The sequence below is a fragment of the Toxotes jaculatrix genome, chromosome 15 (genome assembly GCF_017976425.1).
Source record: "Toxotes jaculatrix isolate fToxJac2 chromosome 15, fToxJac2.pri, whole genome shotgun sequence".
NCBI lineage: Eukaryota > Metazoa > Chordata > Actinopteri > Toxotidae > Toxotes > Toxotes jaculatrix.
Genome location: NC_054408.1, coordinates 21,629,743 through 21,639,508, shown reverse-complemented (window position 1 = coordinate 21,639,508; position 9,766 = coordinate 21,629,743). Strand labels below are relative to the sequence as shown.

Genomic DNA, 9,766 nt, shown 5'->3' with positions numbered 1-9,766 from the left:
AGATGTTGAATGCAGGGAAAGACAGTTTCCATTGTGCCTCTCTCAGTGTAAACCCAGACTTACACAGTGGCTGACGCCTGACCCCCCCTTTTATATAAACTCAATCCAGAACAGATAGCGGGTGGCCTGCCAAAATGCCAGCTCAGCACAATTATTCTAATGTCTGCTCGCTTTTCAGATGCAGTTATGTTGCGCACACACTAAAATAACTTTAGATCAGAGCCTCTTTGTTTTTTTAATTATTCAAATTTTAAAGTAAAGCATGTTTTATTTGAATCTGAAGGGATTTAGAGATGTCTCTAAATGAAGTCCTCACCTTTTACTCTGTCTCCCTCTTTTTAAAGAGCAGATGCCTTTGGTTTGATAAACTCATTAACTAATGCCTTTACACTCACTGACACTGCCTCGCCTTAGACACAGAGGTTACTCCTGACTGACACTGGTGTGCGTTTAACTTCAAGGACTATATAAAATGTTTTACTTGGTATTATGTAAAGGGAGGGACCATGGTGGTAAAAAAAAAGTAAGTGAGAAGAGAGAGAGAGAGAGAGAGAGAGAGAGAGAGAGAGAGAGAGAGAGAGAGAGAGAGAGAGAGAACATGCAGTGAACCCTGGGTTGTTATTCACCTGTCAACTTGAACAAATACATACCTGGGCATGTGATGTGGAGTTTCAAGACAAAAATAACAGTTCTGAGAACTGAGTCATGACTTTGTTTGACAGTTCTCTTACCTTTGTGCAAATGCTAAACGGATTTATCATCTTAATTTGTTTGATGGGCATGCTCTGTGTTTTACTGGTATACTGTTTAAATTAGAACAATTCAGCAAAATAACTTTTTTTTTTTATTGTGACTAAACTCCACCTTGAGCGTATTTAACCTGCTTGCAGTGTATTTCTCTGTATTGAAACATGAGCCAAATACTTGGTTATGGACTGGATGGATAAATGTCACACTAATTTTAATTAGTGTGACATTTATCCATCCAGTCCATAAAATAAATAGCACACTAAATAGAGGGACATTTTGTGTGTCATGTCTACACATTTTAAGCTTTTAGAGTGTCATGTAAAGTTGTTTTAGTTAGAATTAGGGTTGGGGGGAGGGTTAGTGGGGTTTGTAGAGAAATGACATGGTGTGAAATCCTTGTGTTTTGTTCACTTTTTGAACCCTGGCACTGTTTGGGTCAGACTGACCTGAGACATTACTGGGGTGTTGAAAGCACTACAGAAATTAAAACTATATAAAAATCCTTAATATATATGGACTTTACAACAACCACAGACATTATAGATAACATTTATGACTCATCTTTGCAATTACTAGATTACATTTTATATTTTATTAATTTTTTTTGTGATAGCTATAATTTGTCTAACAAAATACAATGTAATAAAGACTTTGGTGAAATAAATAAAGAAAAAATAAAACGGAACAATGTTGATTTTGAACTGAAATATCAAATGTAAGTGTTGAACAACAATAGAAGCATGGGAAAATTACTGGCACTGGTTATGAAATACAGTCTTCAAAAAACTGCAAATGGTTTACAACAAATGAAAAAAAATAACAAAATGTACAAAGTTTTACTGACTGTCAGTGAGAATCAGTACTTGTACAGTACTGACACTGGATTGGGTGTGGATGGGCCTGCCTTTCTACACAACGCATGATGCACAGAATTTCAGAGTATGTGCACCGCAGATGTACTTTTTGCAGTTGGTGCATGTGGTCTGTGTCTTGGAGTCCTTTGAGGGTCCACACACTTCGCAGCGCTTCCTCTTTTTGCCAGTGGCTGGAGGTTGTGGTTGTGTGGATCCTGCAGGTGGGACAGCAGGATCCTCCCGTGTCCTCCTAATGATGGCAAGAGAAGCTGGGTTCCTGGGCACATTTTGTCTCCTCTGTATGTGTGGTGTCACTAGTGCCTTGCCTAGCTCCTCCAGAAAAAGACGTCTTCTTTGGTGTTTCTTCTGTTTCCAGTCCAGGTTAATAGCCATCCAGATTACAAAGGCATTGTATGCTGAGACATCTAGGATGTTGAAGAAAATCACAAGTGGCCACCGTAATGTTCTTCTTTGGCAGCTGTAGCAGGATAGCAGCTTGTCAAGGTTGTCAACCCCTCCTTTGGTGGCGTTGTAGTCAAGTAAGGCCTCTGGCTTGCGGTCCTCCCGGCCACTGATTCTCCCATCCCTATGAAGAGTGCTCATAAGCATCACATTTTTGCCCTTTTGAGGTATGTAGGATACAAGGGCAGTGTTGGCCGTAAACACAAAGGTGGAGGAATGGACTGGCCTGTTCTTTACAATGTGAAGCTGAGGAGGGAGCGCCGTCCTGTTTTTTCTAATTGTGCCAACCATTGTCAGCTTTCTTTTGAGAAGTTCCTGTCCCAGGTTGTAAGTAGTGAAAAAATTATCACAAGTGATGTTGTGCCCACTGAGGCCCTGCGTCAAATCAAGAACAACCAGTGTCCCCTGGTCTTTCTCAGAGGCCCCTCCCTTTGCCTTCCCTGTACAAATTTGCATGTTCCATGCATAAGATGACATCGCATCACAGACAGTCCATATTTTCTTTCCATACCTTGCCGGCTTGGAGGGCATATACTGCCTGAAGGGGCAACGGCCTCTAAACCCCACAAGCCGTTCGCCTACAGTCACATTGGGCCCGGGGTTGTAGAGAAGTGGAAGCTGTTCCACCCACTTGTACGGATGGCTGCCAACCTGTCCTTCAACCGCCTAGCAGGTCTTGATTCCCGATCATCAAACCTGATAACCCTCGAGAATATGTGAAAGCTCTCCAGCGACATTGTGGCTCCAAAAATCGCTCGTCCTGTCTCAGCATCCCACAGACTTTCAGTCGACTCCCCTCTAGATCTGTAGACACCTGCAAGGATGAGAATCCCAAAGAAGGCACGCAAATGTATGTTGTCCATCTCTTTCCACTGCTCCCCAAAAACACATCTTCCCTCAAGGTTGGTCATGTCCAGAATGATTTTCTGAATTGAGTCAGGAATCAGCAGTTCAAATGATGACATTATATCATGAACATGTGTCACAGCCATTTGTGTGGGTCCTGGTACCATGCTTATTATGTTAGCAGCTGAGCGGGGGGCTTCGCTCACCGGAGATGAAAACCACTCAATCTGGCCATTCTTGGATGTACTTGGCTGTGGAGCTCCTCCAGCGGTGGGATCGGCAGTTTCTTCTTCTGCGTGCTCCTCATCCTCATCCTCAAATTCACTCTCATATTCAGAATTTGTTTCAGTATTGTCCTCATATTCTGAGATATCCTCTTCTTCACCTTCACTACTTGTCTCACTCTCTGCTAAAATTAGCTCTAAGGCCTTCTGAGCATGGCACCTTTCGCTCATGGTGCTGGACGAAATGACATACGCTGCAGTCACGAGCTAGTTATATGTTTTGCCCCTTCCACACAAGTTCCCAACAACCTGCACCTGCACAGCACGGGAAAAGGAAGCAAACGTGGCTTCTCAGTACTTTGATCTAGATATTGTAGCAACACTGGGTTTTGTGAGTGGCTGAGAGAGAGAGAGAGTGTGTGTGTGTATGTGTTTGTCTTTGTTTGTGTGAGCCTGTGTGTATTTGTCTGTATGCGGGTCAAATTGACCTGAACATTTTCTGAGAGATATAAATGTGTGGGGGTATTGTAGCATGTGCAATCTCTGATCTTTTTTCTTTTACAAATTCTTCACTGAAAAAAAGCTAAGGCCATGGAGGTTTCAGGTCAACAGTTTTTTTTCTTGTGTCGATTTTCTTTTAGCAAAAATCTAAAAACACCGCACGTTAGGGTGCGGTGTTCAGGAAACAGGCATGTTATTCTGACTGCACTGAAAAGTACTAAATACTGTATATGACAAGTGGAGTCAAACCTCCAAAGTCATAATTTAGACTCACACATAGAGAATTCACAGAAAACTAAAAACGCAGTTCACTTCAGCTGTTGCATTTGTTGTGCCATGTCTGAACTATTTGCTAGCATGTTAGCCGCAACAGCATTATAAGCTGATATGTCATTGTTTTGTTCAGTTTGTGTGTGCTGCTCTCAAGTGGCCAAAAAATCAATTAATGCTGCATTCGTATCTGGCACGTCAAAGAAAAATAACATGTAACACAGATATACAGTTAGCTTGAATTAAATGAGAGTCCCAGCCTTCTACAGGGTGTGAGTATTGTTAACAGACAGCAGAAATTTATATTGTAACTATCAAATAATGCTACTGATGTGTTCTCCTTGATAAGGGAGCAGTTCTCCAGCAGTGTTGCCATCTAAGTGAGAAGTGAAGGGAGCTTTGTGCACCTGGTGCATCAGGTGTCAAACATCCCACAAGCACTGCAGCACAATAGAACACAATAGAACAATTACAGAACATTTATGTAATAGTAGCCTATGTTTGAATGCCAAAAAGCCGCCACTACAGACAGATGAAGCCAGGAGTTTTCTTGTCTAAAAGCAGCTCATGAGAGGTGCTTAAATTCCTTCTCTTTCTCCCAGTGGAGGTCATACAGCATGTTTAGACATAGAAATGGACGGGTGCACTATATCACATTGAAATTCCATTAATATAAAGGACTGATTTGTTTTGTCAGGGAGGCCATGTCATGGTGTGATAAACAAGTACAAAGACTTCATAAATACCCTGGGAGAAAGGCACAGGGGTTGGGACACACGCCCAGGATCCACTTAGAGAAGCAGAAAAATTTATTGTCCAGAAAGGGAGAGGAAAAGAGAAAAGCCATAGAGTGTGTGAGAGGACAAGAGGGGAGAAAGAGACAATTTTCTCTTTGAAGCAAAATGAGATTGAATTCTTTGATATAAAATGGTAGAGATTATGATCACACACTATATGGCTAATCATTTTCTATAGCATTTTTTTGAACTTGAGTCTTAATCATGGACAGGTCAGACTGAACACTGAGTCAAATTAATGTGAGAATGTTGTAGAGAAAAGTTGCAGCAGTGTGAATGACGTCAGTTATATCTCAAGGCTGAAATGGCAGATTGCATCATACCAGCCATACTGAATTGATCATTAAAGTTTTCTCCTGACCTTGGAACCAGTAGTTTGACAAAACCAAGAAAACGTACTAATGAGAACAACGAAGGTGTAATCTAAGAGGAGAGCAGTGCGTGGTGTCGTGTTGGGACACCCACGTATTACTGAGCTGAGGTCTCATCAATTCAAAGTCACCTGTGTTGGTGAGCCACCAGTGTGCAAAGGACTTCAATGAGCTATCAACATCCCTGACAACACACCAGTCAAAGATGAAAACTTCTCTTTTCATCTGTCTCTACACAACACTGACCTAACAACACAAACACGCACACCATTCAGCACACTGGAATAAATGTACTCAGTGGGCAGCTTATACAAATACTTCAGCTTATACTGTAGTCAAACAATTTGCTGGCAATGTATACTTTATCTGGCAGGTCAATGGTTAAAAATGCCTCACCCTCTAGATCAAGTATAAACAGTATCAGTTACTTTATTTGAAGTGTTTTTGACATCCATCACTCCTCCATCTCCACACAACACAAACTGTGAGAGACAGGAGTGTGGCTTATGTCACTTTTATTTATTAACAATACCATTAAATACTGATTACAGCATGTGGTTTCACAGTGGTCTCACTGTGGGTTTACAGACCTATTGTGTGTAGATAAGATAAAAAAAAAATATATAATATTTATATATCTTGTGTAATTGTCTTTGAGTCTACTCGAGAAAGCGATTACATTCCTGAGCCCTGTAAAGACAGTTACTGTATTGCTTTTTTTATTTATAGCTTTGAAACAGGTTAAATGTTACATAGGTGCTAGTTATGTTTTGCAGCAATACTTTCCATGCTGCTTGCAAGCTTATGTGTGTACCGTACTTTGTGTCCCTGCTGTGTTTCCTATCCTAAATCAAATGAAACCCCACTGCCCTTGTGCACAGTAACAGGCTTCGGCACCCAGCAGTAAATTCGCCACTCGGCCATGTTCAGGGAACTCCATGAAGCATTTCATTTTCTCATGACTTTGTCCTCATCTTTTTTTCTCTCTTGTACAAATAAGCACAGTATGAGGGGAGGGGCAAGGAGAAAATGGGGGAAAGAGTAACAGCAATAAAAGACTTTTAGGGTGTAAATGGGTTTCACATTTACATTTTCAAACTGAGTCATAGCTCATTAGACAAATGATATCAAGTGTTCTTTTTTTTTTTTTCTTGGAGGTGAAACAGAGGGTGGTAAAGTAACACTGAGGTGTCTCGTGGCCAAATGGATGTGTGGGTTGGAAGACTTTTCCAGGAATCAGATACTCTGATTCAGTGTGGGAATGTTGAATACCTTTTATTGCTCCTCTAGAAAAATAATTTAGCAGTTTAATAGCTTTTGATGCTTTTTGGTGTTCTTTTCCCTGTTTTTCTCTCACTCTCTCCTTGTCCACAAATCCTTGTGTAACTCTGACTTCACCTTTCATGGAATGTCACAGCCTCCACCCTCCTTCTGTCACTGTTCTCTCTCTCTCTCTCTTTGCTTCATACTGGGAGGGATTCCCACACCTGACTTCACATGGCTTCATTTTAGGCACTTTAGTGCACTCTTCCCTTAGCCGCTCGTTGGCCTTAGTTCTCTAAGCTCTTGGCACATCATCTCTTTGCCTGTCCAGAAATGATAGAGAGAGGTTGGAAGAGCTTCACCAACAGTTTAGAACACATTATATAGCACTAAGGAATAACCAGGCTGATAAGGAGTTCAGATATGGGTAATTTTAGTAGAAAAAACATTCACCTAAACCTGAATTATTAGTCAAATCACCATCTAATAACATAGTCTAATTATTTTTTGGTGTAACATAATTCCAGTCTGTTAAGATCAGATACAGGACTAAGGGACGGAAAGAAGAGTGCATTTGTAATAGGAGATGAGTAAGAAAAAATCAAGGCTGTGAGTGTGTTATGAAACCTTCTCGGGGAAAGAGTTCAATGAGTTGGCAATTTGGATGTTTTTCCTCAGGCAGATCACAATAATTCTCAGGGAAATCTCTTATGCTTTCCATCTACATTTTTTTCCCCCTATTTTTATTTATTTATTTATTTTTTGAATGTATACTGGAATCACTCCACAAACATATTGCCAACATCGATATCATGATAAAACATTTTGATTGGGCCATCAAAACATCCCACATGTGGTACTGTGTAATCAAACAAACGTGGCATTTTTGCATTCAGTCTGAGTTTAATTTACGAGCACGGGATAAAATCCACTAATTTCCCTCAGGCCTTTGGGACACATTTAGTGTACTTCTACGAATTGTGTGGCTCGATGACTGTTTGAGCAACTCCAGCTTTGCTTGAGTGATAATCCACACCATGCAATGTGCCGTACGTTGTTACAAGCCACACGTTTTGATTGCATTTTATTGTTTTGACAGCTAAAGTTTAACCCGACCTGCTTTGTGGCCAGTAAAGCTAACAAACATGACTGCAGCACAAGCTGCAGGGGTGAAAGGGCCAGTTTGGAGTCTTTGGTGAACACAGGACAGTGGGCAGAAGAGAATTTATCACAAATTCACGCAGTAAACTTTTACTGGTAACAACACTATCATACATACACTGACTGACAACTGGAGGCAGTCATGTTCTGAGAAACAAAGCAATGCACCAGGAATGTCCAGGAGATGAGAGGACTGCTAACTGATGTAAACATAGCTGTAACATCCATTTTGGTGAGAAAGAGGATGGAAGGATGAAGGAAACTCTTAAGTCCACCTTTGATGTTTTGTTGTTACTTGTGTAAGTACCACTAATCTCCCCCCTTATATTACATATTACATATTCAAACTAACTAGATAAAAAATGTTATAGCTTTTGAAGAGCTGGAACTAAAAAAACATGGCCACTGTCACATGGAAAACCAGACTCCCAAAAATGTATTCATAGCCAAGTGGCAAGGTATCAAACCCAACATCTCAGATTTCAGCTGTCTAAGAACTCAGAAATAAGCATCCTCCTTAGCAAACACCTTACATCACACCTCTCTCCATGAGCAGACCTCATTTATTTGTATGGGGAAAGCCCCATCAAGTTTAAGCAGCAAGGCCTGCGGCCATCTGCCTATGATTACAGCTTGGGAACAACACTACAACAATGGCCACTTGGGCATGGCAAAAAGCAGGGGAGATCCCAGCAATGATCGCACACAACAATTACTGGGGAACCAAATCCCCCAAGTCGGCTGTTTGTAGGACTGAGACCCAGAGATTTGGCAAGCCAGTGTCTGTGAGGCGTCCAACATCCAGCTGAAGCCAACCAGCATACTCCCGATCAGATCAGCACCATGTGTGGTGTCATGCTGGGCCCTAATCAAAGCCATGTATATATATACAGTATATTGTATACATATATATATGTTTGTATATATATATATATATACTGTATATTTGTGTGGCAAAAAAGAATGACAAACTTTGCGTGACACATTTTCCAATACTTAAAGAACTTTCCAAAATTCAAGAGGTTTAGAAAACCTCTTAGCCTCACATGCAGTAGGGCTCTGATGTCAGCTCCAATCAGTCAGGTGGTCTGCCTCGACAAATATTGTATGGATTATGGTAAAATATTGTATGGACATGTATAAAGAGGAACTGAGTACCGTGTTCATTGTTGGCTCTGCATTCATTCACATGAAAGTTCACTGAAAAAGCCTGGTTTCACGCTTATGTGTTTTAGGGCCTTTGGAATATAATATGTCTCTGAGACTTCATGTGGCTCTTCACACAAATGAATGAGATAAAATGACTGAATCAAACTGATCTTCTAGAGTTGTTACTGGACTAAATGTATCAAACTCTGACAATTTAACAACATGTTGTAGACTATGTGGCACCCGTTTCATTTTTTTTTTTTACAGTCACAAATATGTGTACATTGTAAACTTGAAATATACAGCTGTGCACAACTGTCAGAGACACAGACATGTTCCAACGGAGCTTTCATTTTAGTTAAGAGCAACTTTAAGAGCACAGGAAAACCTTGTCTTTGCTGACCCTCAGTTCTGAAAGTTTCCCTCCCGCTGCAGTGATGTGAAGGTGTACTCCACGGTGCTGGTGTACTATAACATCAGTATTGGGTGTGGTCAATGGAGGAACCAAGCGGAGGAACAAAGATGAACCTGACAGGGAAGTGACACACTGCTGTTGAGCCTGGTGGGTTGTTTTCAAGGTTAAAGTTATACGTTTTAATGTAAGTGCTGATGAATATTTAAGAAAAGCCAGAGGGAATTCCTGTTGGGTTCTTTCCATATCTCAGATTATAAACCTCACACTGCCTCACACAGCTGATGACAGACTCTGTCTGTAGAAGCCACCCTGGTAGAAGAGACCCTGAGGCAAAAAAGCAAGGCAAAAATACTGCTCTCTCAGGTTTCAGAACAAAATGCAATTAATCTTCATTATTTGTATTAAAATGATACATTCACCTTTGCCAAAATGGATTGAGTTGAGAGGCTGGAAGGCATTACGAGGACACTATGTCAAGGTACATGCGTGTTCCAGCATCTGTGTGTTTTGAGCTGGGTTTAGAGATGGCTGTGTGGGAATGTTTATGTTTGCGTGCATGTGAGTAATAAAATGGTGTCCCTTTCAGCATCAATGAACAGAAGCTACTCATTCAGTAATAGATAGCCTAAGATCATCACTGGATACGTTCCACTCAACCCATTAAAACTGACTTGTATAAGAGTGGCTTGGCATACAACAATAC

The 9,766-nt window shown here is 40.9% G+C and overlaps 1 pseudogene; it reads right to left on the bottom strand.

Annotated features, from left to right (window-relative positions):
• Positions 1-1,658: 1,658 nt before the first annotated feature.
• Positions 1,659-3,367, bottom strand: LOC121193925 (annotated as a pseudogene).
• Positions 3,368-9,766: the final 6,399 nt, after the last annotated feature.